Source organism: Rattus norvegicus, chromosome 1, assembly GCF_036323735.1.
Source record: "Rattus norvegicus strain BN/NHsdMcwi chromosome 1, GRCr8, whole genome shotgun sequence".
Lineage (NCBI taxonomy): Eukaryota > Metazoa > Chordata > Mammalia > Rodentia > Muridae > Rattus > Rattus norvegicus.
In genome coordinates, this window is record NC_086019.1 from 243,879,913 (window position 1) to 243,893,311 (window position 13,399).

Here is a 13,399-nt window from a genome sequence, read left to right on the forward strand (position 1 = left end):
GAGGACAGTTCCTGGCACCCAGCCCGGGTGGCTCATACACAACTCCAGTTTCAGGGGTTCTACTGCCCTCCTCCTCTGCTTCCCCAGGGCCTGCACACATGTACACACAAACACAAAGACACACACAAGTAAAAATAAAATAAATATATTTTAAAAGGAAATACATGCTGAACATCACAGAGAAAAATACTTGACAATTAGACTTCTTAAAGATTTTTATTTTATACGGATGAGTGTTTTTGCCCCTGTGTATGTATACATACCAGATACGTGTAGTACCCTCAGAGGTCAGAGGTGGGCATTGGGTCCTCTGTCATTGGAATTAGATGTAAGCCACCCTATGGGTGATGGGAACCAAACCCTGGTTCTCTGCATGAGTAACAAGTGCCCTTAACCACTGGACCATCTCTCTGATTTAGTCATCTACATGACTAATGGCAGGACTAATGCCCCTCTCATGAGAGCCAAGACCACATGAAAGGCCAATGTTTGGGGTTCGATCCTCACCTGAACGCAGTCAAGTTCTAGTCTCACTTTCCCATTGTGCAATGTGGAGACGGTACATTTGTTTTGAGGAATAAACTCTTGTGTATCAGCAGCATCCAGTGTGCTTGACCTGTGTTACAGCTCAACTGAACGCTTGATCCTTCTGTGCTTGTTTCTTCTCTCACCTCAGCAGCGTTAATACCAGAGCAAACTAGCAGTCATGGCCCTGGCTCACTTCACTTGAGTCTTCATATGTCCCAAATATGTGCACTTGTCATCCGTTTAATGCTTACAGCATCCTCCATGGTACTACCTATCATAAATACCATCGTAGATAAAGGAAAACCATTAAGAGATCAATAAACCTGATCAGGACCTTCCAAGGAGAGGTGTGGCTTTCTGGGATCAGAACCTGCATGCTGAGAGATTGATAACTGTCATCTGCCCCATTCTGCCTTCCTTTAGTTAACGGTTGGTTACAAGGATAAAGACAGAGGAGCCTTGTGTATTGTTGGTGTCAAACGCTTTCCATTTCACTGTTAAGAAATCTAAACCCTGAAGAAGCTGACCTGGTTGCCAAGGGCTGGTTAGCTCAAGGCCAAAACTAGAATCTTGGGCAGGCTTTTTCTTTACGCAAACCGTCTATGTTGAGGTAAAGAGTGCGTATTACCAGCTAGGGCTAGGGAACTGCACGCTGTAAAAGAATGCCTTATGATTCTACTTAGGAGGGAAAGGTGTGCGGGAACAGGATCTAGAATATCCTCCACCGAAATGTTAGCGCTTATCTGGGGGTGGTGACAGTACACGAGGTAAAATGTTTTTGTTTTGCTTCTCTTTGTGACTTTTGGAATTGTTGTTGTTGTTGTTGTTTTGGTTTGGGTTTTGAGTTTTGGGTTGGGTTTTTTTTTTCCACAATGAACACAGAAGGCTTCTGTAGTTAGCAAATAAATTTGAAAAGGTTTTTTAAACTCTCAGATTCAAGTAATCCAGAGAACTTCAATGCTGGGTGCCAAAAACCAGTTTGGAAGGTTTTTAAATGTTCTTAGGCTGCCCCACCACACACCACACCACCACCAGCACCACCACCAGCACTAGCACCACCAGCATCAGCACCAGCACCACCACCAGCACCACCACCAGCACTAGCACCACCACCACCACCACCACCACCACCACCACCACCACCACCACTGTCCTTGAGAAGCTGTATTGACTCTGCTTTCTCTCCTGCCCCCTGGTGTTGATTAACGCTGCCAAAGCAGCTTTCTGTACTAACTTCAAGAGAATTTTTTTTTTGATTCTTTTTTTCCCCGGAGCTGGGGACCGAACCCAGGCCCTTACGCTTCCTAGGCAAGCGCTCTACCACTGAGCTAAATCCCCAACCCCAAGAGAATTTTTTAGGGAAAAACAGTACTCTTTTCTAAGAGAAGTTAAGGTAACCTGTGAGCTTAATGGTCTGGGCCTCTCCTTCAGGCTCCTAGCTGGTTTTCACTACCCCTCGTTACAGGATTAGAGGAACTGGAAAGGAGTCAGTGTTTTTCAGTTGGGTATTGCGTCAATGAAGATGGAGTAAACCAAAAGCTATGAAGAATTTTATTATTTGTGGGCTCTCTCCAAGTGCAGTTTGGCAGCATTCAAACGTTGCTTTGTCTTGCCCATCTTCCCATAATAAATCTCTCAACCAGGGCTCTTTAATTGGTGCAGTGTGTCCAACATGATGCTTGGGGTTACCAGGAGTCATAAGCCAGAGCCTTTAACCTTGAGATTATTCTAGACAGTTCTTTTATTTTAGGCTCAAAAAGTACCACCACACTTGGGGGGCTACCTCGCTGTGTGATTTACAAGCATTTGCTCAATATATCACCAGAAGGCTGAACTCCCTTTGTGGGAAATTCACCCTTAGGTCCCCCAGTTACCAACTCATTTTCTTCTCTTTTTTCTCTCTATGTGCGTGTGTGTGACTCTGTGTGTGTGTGTGTGTGTGACTCTGTGTGTGAATCTGTGTGTGTGTGACTGTGTGCATGTTTGTGTGACTGTATGTGTGCATGTATGTATGAATGTGTGAGACTCTGTGACTCTGTGTGTATATGTGTGTGTGTGTGTGTGTGTGTGTGTGTGTGTGTACACCTTGACACCTGAGTAGAGGTCAGAGGACACTTGCAGGAGTTGGTTCTCTCTTTCTGCTACATGGGTTCCAAAGATTAAACTCAGGTCCTCAGGCCCGGCAACAAGGGCTTTTACCCACTGAGCCATCTTGCCAACCCTTCAAAGGCTTTAGTGTGACCACCTAGGAGATGAAAGGGGGAAAGGGTTCTTCAGGGAAAAGAACAGAAATTAGTGAAAATGTAACTGGATTCACGGGGAAACAGCAGAGTGATTTTCTGAAATATTCAAAATACTATTCTGAAAAGGAATCAAAAGGTGTTTTACCTCTATCAATTTACATTGTGCTATCGAGTTTTACAAAATGAATATTGGGACCCAAACACAGAATTAGCAATGAGAGGAAAGAATTCATAAATGAACAGACTTACATATCAGAATTTCCTATATGCTCCGAGAGGAAACTTGTATAAGGAGAGGGGGGAATGGATTGTTCAATAAATGGGCAGCTGATGAGCCTTGGAAAGTGGATTTAAAGGATGTGTACAATAAGGCATTTTTTCTAGGGGGAGAGGAGCCAAAATGGTTTGATGGCATAAAAACATGTATGAATAAGACGTGTCAATAGAAAGTCTTCTTTTTTCTCCATCTTTATTAACTTCTGTATTTCTTATTTACATTTCAGTTGTTATAACCTTTCCCAGTTTCCAGGCCAACATCCACCTAGCCCCTCCCCTCCCCTTCTATATGGGTGTTCCCCTCCATATCCTCCTCCCATTACCACCCTCCCTCCAACAATCACGTTCACTGGGGGTTCAGTCTTGGCAGGACCAAGGGCTTCCCCTTCCACTGGTGCTCTTACTAGGCTATTCATTGCTACATATGCGGTTGGAGTCCAGGGTCAGTCCATGTATAGTCTTTGGGTAGTGGCTTAGTCCCTGGAAGCTCTGGTTGATTGGCATTGTTGTTCATATGGGTTCTCGAGCCCCTTCAAGCTCTTTCAGTCCTTTCTCTGATTCCTTCAACAGGGGTCCCGTTCTCAGTTCAGTGGTTTGCTGCTGGCATTCGCCTATGTATTTGCCATATTCTTGCTGTGTCTCTCAGGAGAGATCTACATCCGGTTCCTGTCGGCCTGCACTTCTTTGCTTCATCCATCATATCTAGTTTGGTGGCTGTATAAGTATGGGCCACATGTGGGGCAGGCTCTGAATGGGTGTTCCTTCACCCTCTGTTCTAAATTTTGCCTCCCTATTCCCTGCCAAGGCTATTCTTATTCCCCTTTTAAAGAAGGAGTGAAGCATTCGCATTTTGGTCATCCTTCTTGAGTTTCATGTGTTCTGTGCATCTAGGGTAATTCGAGCATTTGGGCTAATAGCCACTTATCAATGAGTGCATACCAGGTGTGTTTTCCTGTCACTGGGTTATCTCACTCAGGATGATATTTTCCAGTTCCCTCCATTTGCCTATGAATTTCATAAAGTCATTGTTTTGATAGCTGAGTAGTATTCCATTGTGTAGATGTACCACATTTTCTGTATCCATTCCTCTGTTGAAGGGCATCTGGGTTCTTTCCAGCTTCTAGTTATTATAAATAAGGCTGCTATGAACATAGTGGAGCACGTGTCTGTGTTATATGTTGGGGCATCTTTTGGGTATATGCCCAAGAGAGGTATAGCTGGGTCCTCAGGTAGTTCAATGTCCAATTTTCTGACTAATTTCCAGAATGGTTGTACCAGTCTGCAATCCCACCAACAATGGAGGAGTGTTCCTCTTTCTCCACATCCTCGCCAGCATCTGCTGTCACCTGAGTTTTTGATCTTAGCCATTCTCACTGGTGTGAGGTGAAATCTCAGGGTTGTTTTGATTTGCATTTCCCTTATGACTAAAGATGTTGAACTTTTCTTTAGGTGTTTCTCAGCCATTTGGCATTCCTTAGCTGTGAATTCTTTGTTTAGCTCTGAACCCCATTTTTAATAGGGTTATTTGTCTCCCTGCGGTCTAACTTCTTGAGTTCTTTGTATATTTTGGATATTTTGGTAAAGATCTTTTCCCAATCTGTTGGTTGCCGTTTTGTCCTAACCACAGTGTCCTTTGCCTTACAGAAGCTTTGCAGTTTTATGAGATCCCATTTGTCCATTCTTGATCTTAGAGCATAAGCCATTGGTGTTTTGTTGAGGAAATTTTCTCCAGTGCCCATGTATTCAAGATTCTTCCCCGCTTTTTCTTCTATTAGTTTGAGTGTGTCTGGTTTGATGTGGAGGTCCTTGATCCACTTGGACTTAAGCTTTGTACAGGGTGATAAGCATGGATCGATCTGCATTCTTCTACATGTTGCCCTCCAGTTGAACCAGCACCATTTGCTGAAAATGCTATCTTTTTTCCATTGGATGGTTTTGGCTCCTTTGTCAAAAATCAAGTGACCATAGGTGTGTGGGTTCATTTCTGGGTCTTCAATTCTATTCCATTGGTCTATCTGTCTGTCTCTGTACCAATACCATGCAGTTTTTATCACTATTGCTCTGTAATACTGCTTGAGTTCAGGGATAGTGATTCCCCCTGAAGTCCTTTTATTGTTGAGGATAGCTTTAGCTATCCTGGGTTTTTTGTTATTCCAGATGAATTTGCAAATTGTTCTGGCTAACTCTTTGAAGAATTGGATTGGTATTTTGATGGGGATTGCATTGAATCTGTAGATTGCTTTTGGTAAAATGGCCATTTTTACTATATTAATCCTGCCAATCCATGAGCATGGGAGATCTTTCCATCTTCTGAGGTCTTCTTCAATTTCTTTCCTCAGTGTCTTGAAGTTCTTATTGTACAGATCTTTTACTTGCTTGGTTAAAGTCACACCGAGGTACTTTATATTATTTGGGTCTATTATAAAGGGTGTCGTTTCCCTAATTTCTTTCTCGGCTTGTTTCTCTTTTGTATAGAGGAAGGCAACTGATTTATTTGAGTTAATTTTATACCCAGCCACTTTGCTGAAGTTGTTTATCAGCTTTAGTAGTTCTCTGGTGGAACTTTTGGGATCACTTAAATATACTATCATATCATCTGCAAATGGTGATATTTTGACTTCTTCCTTTCCAATTTGTATCCCTTTGATCTCCTTTTGTTGCCCGATTGCTCTGGCTAGGACTTAGAGTTGAATAAGTAGGGAGTGGGCAGCCTTGTCTAGTCCCTGATTTTAGTGGGATTGCTTCAAGTATCTCTCCATTTAGTTTAATATTAGCTACTGGTTTGCTCTATATGGCTTTTACTATGTTTAGGTATGGGCCTTGAATTCCTATTCTTTCCAGGACTTTTATCATGAAGGGGTGTTGAATTTTGTCACATGCTTTTTCGGCATCTAATGAAATGATCATGTGGTTTTTATCTTTCAGTTTGTTTATATAGTGGATTACGTTGATGGTTTTCCATATATTAAACCATCCCTGCATGCCTGGGATAAAGCCTACTTGATCATGATGAATGATTGTGTTGAAGTGCTCTTGGATTCGGTTTGCCAGAATTTTATTGAGTATTTTTGCATCGATATTCATAAGGGAAATTGGTCTGAGGTTCTCTTTCTTTGTTGGGTCTTTGTGTGGTTTAGGTATAAGAGTAATTGTGGCTTCATAGAAGGAATTCAGTAGCGCTCCATCTGTTTCAATTTTGTGGAATAGTTTGGATAGTATTGGTATGAGGTCTTCTATGAAGGTCTGATAGAATTCTGCACTGAACCCATCTGGAATTGGGCTCTGTTTGGTTGGGAGACTTTTAATGATTTCTTCTATTCTTTAGGAGTTATGGGGTTGTTTAAATGGTTTATCTGTTCCTGATTTAACTTTGGTACCTGGTATCTGTCTAGGAAATTGTCCATTTCCTCCAAATTTTCAAGTTTTGTTGAATATAGGCTTTCGTAGTAGGATCTGATGATTTCTTGAATTTCCTCTGATTCTGTTGGTATGTCTCCCTTTTTCATTTCTGATTTTGTATATTTGGACACACCTGCTGTGTCCTGTGGTTAGTCTGGCTAAGGGTTTTTCTATCTTGTTGATCTTCTCAAAGAACCAGCTTTTGGTTCTGTTGATTGTTTGTATGGTCCTTTTTGTTTCTACTTGGTTGATTTCAGCTCTGAGTTTGATTATTTCCTCTCTTCCACTCCTCCTGGGTGTGTTTGCTTCTTTTTGTTCTAGAACTTTTAGGTGTGCTGTCAAGCTGCAGACATATGCTCTCTCCTGTGTCTTTCTGCAGGCACTCAGAGCTATGAGTTTTCCTCTTAGCACAGCTTTCATTGTGTCCCATAAGTTTTGGTATGTTGTACCTTCATTTTCATTAAATTCTAAGAAGTCTTTAATTTCTTTCTTTATTTCTTCCTTGACCAGGTTATCATTGAGTAGAGCACTGTTCAACTTCCATGTATATGTGGGCGTTCTTCTCTTATTGTTGTTGAAGACCAGCTTTAGCCTGTGGTGGTCTGATAGGACGCATGGGATTATTTCTATCTTGCTGTATCTGTTGAGGCCTGTTTTATGACCGATTATATGGTCAATTTTGGAGAAAGAACCATGAGGTGGTGAGAAGAAGGTATATCATTTTGTTTTAGGATAGAATGTTCTATAAATATCTGTTAAGTCCATTTGGTTCATGACTTCTCTTAGTCTGTCTATGTCTCTGTTTAATTTCTGTTTCCATGATCTGTCCATTGATGAGAGTGGGGTGTTGAAATCTCCTACTATTATTGTGTGAGGTGCAATGTGTGCTTTGAGATTTAGTAAGGTTTCTTTTCTGTATGTAGGTGCCCTTGCATTTGGAGCATAGATATTTAGGATTGAGAGTTCATCTTGATGGATTTTTCCTTTGATGAATACGAAGTGTGCTTCCTTATCTTTTTTGATGACTTTTGGTTGAAAATCGATTTTATTCGATATTAGAATGGCTACTCCAGCTTGCTTCTTCAGACCATTTGCTTGGAAAGTTGTTTTCCAGCCTTTTACTCTGAGGTAGTGTCTGTCTTTGTCTCTGAGGTGTGTTTCCTGTAGGCAGCAAAATGCTGGGTCCTCATTGCATATCCAGTTTGTTAATCTGTGTCTTTTTATTGGGGAATTGAGTCCATTGATGTTGAGAGCTATTAAGGAATAGTGATTATTGCTTCCTGTTATATTTGTATTTGGATGTGAGATTATGTTTGTGTGCTTGTCTTCTCTTTGTTTTGTTGCAAAACGATTAGTTTCTTGCTTTTTCTAGGGTGTAGCTTGCCTCCTTATGTTGGGCTTTACCATTTATTATTCTTTGTAGGGCTGGATTCATAGAAAGATATTGTGTAAATTTGGTTTTGTCATGGAATATCTTGGTTTCTCCATCTATGTTAATTGAGAATTTTGCTGGAGACACTAACCTGGGCTGACATTTGTGTTTTCTTAGGGTCTGTATGACATCTGTCCAGGATCTTCTGGCTTTCATAATCTCTTGGTGAGAAGTCTTGTGTAATTCTGATAGGTCTGCCTTTATATGTTACTTGACCTTTTTCCCTTACTGCTTTTAAAATTCTTTGTTTTGTGCATTAGGTATTTTGCCTATTATGTGACAGGAGGAGTTTCTTTTCTGGTCCAATCTATTTGGAGTTCTGTGAGCTTCTTGTATTTTTATGGGCATCTCTTTCTTTAGGTTAGGGAAGTTTTCTTCTGTGATTTTGTTGAAGATATTTACTGGTCTTTTGAGTTGGGAGTCTTCACTCTCTTCTATACCTATTATCCTTAGGTTTGATCTTCTCATTGAGTCCTAGATTTCCTATATGTTTTGGGCCAGTAGCTTTTTCTGTTTTACATTATCTTTGACAGTTGTGTCAATGATTTCTATGGAATCTTCTGCTCCTGAGATTCTCTTCTATCTCTTGTATTCTGTTGGTGATGCTTGTATCTACGGCTCCTTGTCTCTTCCTTTGGTTTTTCTATATCCAGGGTTGTTTCCCTTTGCACTTTCTTTATTGCTTCTATTTTCATTTTTAATTCCTTCACCTGTTTGATTGTGTTTTCCTGGAATTCTTTCAGGGATTTTTGTGATTCCTCTCTATAGGCTTCTACATGTTTATTTTTGTTTTCCTACATTTCTCTAAGGACGTTCTTTATGTCTTTCTTGAAGTCCTCTATCATCATGATCAAGTGTGATTTTAAATCTAGATCTTGCTTTTCTGGTGTGTTTGGATATTCAGTGTTTGCTTTGGTGGGAGAATTGGGCTCCGATGATGCCATGTAACCTTGGTTTCTGTTGCTTGGGTTCCTGTGCTTGCCTCTCGCCATCAGGTTGTCTCTGGTGTTACCTTGTTCTGCTATTTCTGACAATGACTAGACCATCCTATAGGCCTGTGTGTCAGGAGTGCTGTAGACCTGTTTTCCTGTTTTCTTTCAGTCAGTTATGGGAACAGAGTGTTCTGCTTTCAAGCATGTAGTCTTTTCTGTCTACTGGTCTTCAGCTATTCCTGTGGGCCCGTGTCCTGAGTCCACCAGGCAGGTCGCTTGGAGCAGAAAAGTTGGTCTTGCCTCTGGTCTTGGGCCTGAAGTCACTCCTTGGGGCTGGGTTTCAGCTCTCCATGAGGGCAACAACCAGAAGGGCCTGCCCCGCCTTCTCTCGGGTCCCTGTGTACAGGAACCCCAGATGGCACTAGATGTTTTCCTCTAGAGTCAGAAATCTGGGCAGAGAGTAGTCTCCTCTGGCTTCCGAGGCATGTCTGCCCCTCTGAAGGTCTAGCTCTCCCTATCAGGGAGCTGTTTGACCTGGTCCCTTCAGATCTGGGCGCAGTCTGTCAGTAGGAAAGTCTTAGTCTGTGCTGTATTACTACAAAAAATTGCCAGATATATAATATATTCATAAAAAATTGTAATATATAAAGAAATTTATTTGGCTCTTAATTCTGGTAGCCAGAAAGCTCAAATAGAATGGCACAGAACTCTGGCAAAGGCCTGCATTTGAACTGCGTTACAACACAGTAGAGGGTGTCGTGTGGAGGAGCATAGATCAGACCAGGCAACAGGAGCACACAGAGGCAACAGATAGCACAGCGAGGGAGGACAAGAGACAGAAGGGAGTGGGGGAAGGTGATCTCTCTTATATAACCAGTGCTGCCAAGAACTAATCCACTCTTAAAAAATCTACCCTACTTCTAGAGATCAGCTTAGCATCAGCCTCTTCAGAGGTTTAACCTCTTAACCGTCTGACACATTTCAATACCGGGAACACGCTTCAATATGAGTTTGGCACAGTTGTCCTGTCTCCACCCACCTGAGCACTGCAATGTGGTTTAGAGAATGTCTACTTTAATTCATAACTTTGGAACTACTGAATGGGAATGGGATTTGTTTTCTTCAATGACGTAGAAGTGATTAAGTTATTTATGGTCTAGAATTAATGCTTCATCTGTATTCATTCAAGCAACCCTAATTTGATTCAGATTAACACACACACACACACACACACACACACACACACACACACACACACATCTGTTTAGGGATTCCATTTATTTTTTAAATTAGGTTTTATTTAAATCTGTAACTACAATTTTTGACTTCCCTCTTTTAAAAAATAAAAAGTTCCAACCAGGCGTGATGGCGCACACCTTTGATCCCAGCACTCAGGAGGCAGAGGCAGGCTGACCTCTGTGAGTTCAAGGTCAGTCTGGGCCAAATAGTGAGACACTGTCTCAAAAAACAAACAAAAAAAAAAACAGAAAAGAAGAAACAAAATTCCTAGGTGAATGCCTCACTCGGTGAGAAGTTTTCTCCTGCAGCAGATAAGAATTAGCACAGAGCCCTGAAGCCAGGCAGCAGGCAGAGAGTGAGAGACTTTAGAACACTCAGTCCTAAAAGGGATGTCCTCATCAACCCTCTCCCTGAAGGGCTCAGGGGTCTGCCGCAGACCACCCAGGGGAGTGTATCAGCAGAGGGACCAAGGCTTGGATTTCAGGTAGAGAATGGATTCAGTGTGACAGACAAACACAAACTCGAGGTGCATGCTGCTGCAAAAAGCTTTACTTCTTGGCACAGATTTAAGCAGTTAGAACAGGTACATCATAATTGGCAATCATCCAGCTCTTATTCATCACCCCACCAAATGTCCCTTGCAAGAAGGAAAGCTGAATGTACAGTCCAGGAAACAGTTCTCAGCCACAGACAATAGTTTAGAAAACTGCAGTTATACTGCCAGACTTGTGGGCACCAGATATACATTTAACATTTACCTTTATTTTAATAAAGTTTAAACTCTATGTTTATGGCCCCTCAAGATAATATGGAAACTTTTGTAACCATTCTATGATTTCCTTCATTTGATATGGTCTTCCAAAAATATGCAATCATAGACAATGCAATCATCCTATACACGGCCCACTGAATCTCAAACCTCTCCTCTTCTGAGAGCTCACATCACGGAGGTCGAGCTCTCCTAGTTCTTTCCCACATACTCAGTGTAACATACTTTGTCTTTCTACCATTCACTACTACCCACCTTGTTAAGTCTATATCATAAATCCCTGTCCATGGAAGTGGTGCATCTGTAGGCTTGTAATAATAAGGATTTCTATATCTAGGAGGCTGCCACCATTGTCCAATAACATTAATAAACAGGACTCCATTCTCTGTTTTAGTCTCTAACCCTAATTTCTGTAATTCCTTCACTTCTTGCTCAATGTTAGTTTCTCTTTTCCTTCTAGTTGACTCTTGATAAGTTTGTTCAACTTGTTGGAACTTATCCATGATCTTTCTAAAAGAGTCACTACTATTCTGAATCATGCTAAACAAAACTTTCCCAAAAGGGGGAAAAGACTTTTCTGGAACAATCATGTTCTTAATAGCTGCAATTAATTTCTCTATTTGCTGGGAATTAATGGGTGCAGCAGTTGAGCTCATCAGGATCACGGTGGTGTGAGACGTTTCTGTCTCTGAACTTTCAGTTCCTGAAACATCTAAAGGTACATGACCATCTTCCCACACTGCTATATTCTTAAAATCAGATATTGCTGACAGGCTTAAAGTTGCTAAGATCACCAAGGCTAGAACACAGAAGGCACCTCCACCATAAGCATAGACCCTAATCATCATCTATTTGTCGGGAGACTGCCAGGGACCTCCAGGAGGCCAAGCCATTCCAGGCACAAGCCTCTGTTCTGGATAGAAATGAAGAACAAGAGCTTCATGTGGCACAGACTCTACTGGAGTGGGTGTGGCAGGGGTCCAAGTGGAAGAGGACATAGAAAGATTTAAAGAGCCAGAGAGGTTGTGTGGCACCAAGGAAATAGTCTCTTCCAGACAGAACAGGACTGACACAGATATGAACTCCCAGAGACTGTGGCAGCATCCACAGTGCCTGCACAGGTTTAAGACAGATGAGGCCCAGCACTGAGGGAGGGAAATAGGCATGGGTCGCACATTGTCTCAGTCACTGTTCTACTGCTGTGAGGAGGCACCATGACCAAGGCAACTTATAAAAGAAAGCATTTAACTGGGGGATTGCTTACAGTTCCAGAGGATTGGTCCATGACCACTGTGGCAAGGAGCATGGTGGCAGGCAGGCTTGGTGCTGGAACAGTAGCTGAGAGTTTATATCTGATCTTCAAGTCGCAGGTAGAGAGTGCAAGACACGGCCTTTTGAAACTTCCAAGTCCGTCTGCTCCCAGTGACACATCTACACCGAAAGGCCACACCCACTACTGCTTCCTAAAGTGTCTACCAACTGGGAACAGACTTTCAAATATACAAACCTATACTGATTCTCACTCAAATCACCACACATACCCTAACCAAGGAGCAACTTGCAATCAATACCCACTGGCTAAAGGAAAATTAGTCTTCTGCACTAGAGTGTCACTGGGTACATCAGCCACCATTCAGAGAAGATCTCGTGCCCAACCATAGGCAGCTAACACAAAAGGAAATCAGTTTTTTCTGCATTCAGACAATTTTTTGTCTTACCTGTTTTTCATTTGTCTTGATTTTTATTCTGTGTTTCCATGTGGTATTTTGTTTTGTTTCTTGGCTTTTGGAAGGGAGAGAGAAAAACCATAAAGTTGGGTAGTAGGGAGGTGGGGAGGACCTGGGAAGATTTGAGAGAGATTGAAACATGATGAAAATGTAGTGAATTCAATTTCTTTAATTTAAAGTAAGTTCTCTCTGAGGATAAGTGGAAAAAAGAGAATGTGAGAGTTAATATGATCAAAGGACATAATATATTTGAATAAAAACATACTATAAAACCCATAATCATATTTTTAAAGGTTAAAAAAAGTATTAGAACAAAGACTAGCTCTGTTTGGTACAGGAGGAGCGACTGTGAATCTCTGTTTCCTCCCCTCTGAATCAGACAAAGACCTTCATGGTTGATTGTGCTGCGTGGGCCGAAGCTGTCTACACTGCCTTTACCATGGCTAGGCAGCTAGTTACACTTCTGGTTTGGTCACACGTTTCATTAAGTCTGTACATCCTGTGGCATCAAATTCTGCTGCCTTGTTTTAAATAGGAACAGCCCACGAGACGTGGCAGCTGCCTTGGTAACCAGCCCACTTTACCTACCAGGCTCACAAGGTCCAGTATTCGGGCTTTCTGTTTTATAGCTAGCATCTGGTCTCAGCTCTGAACTTTGGCTGCAGGAAGGGTTTCAAAGCACCTTCAGCGGGAGCAAGCCCACCCACTCGTACCGCAGGTCCTTTAAATCCGACAAAATCACCTCCCCTGACCAGCTGCCCCTTCATATTCAGGAACGACACACCATCCTACCCCCTCTGTAACTAGAAGTGGGCGCAGTCTTTGGGAAGAAAAAGTAGATCTCGTCTAGGTCG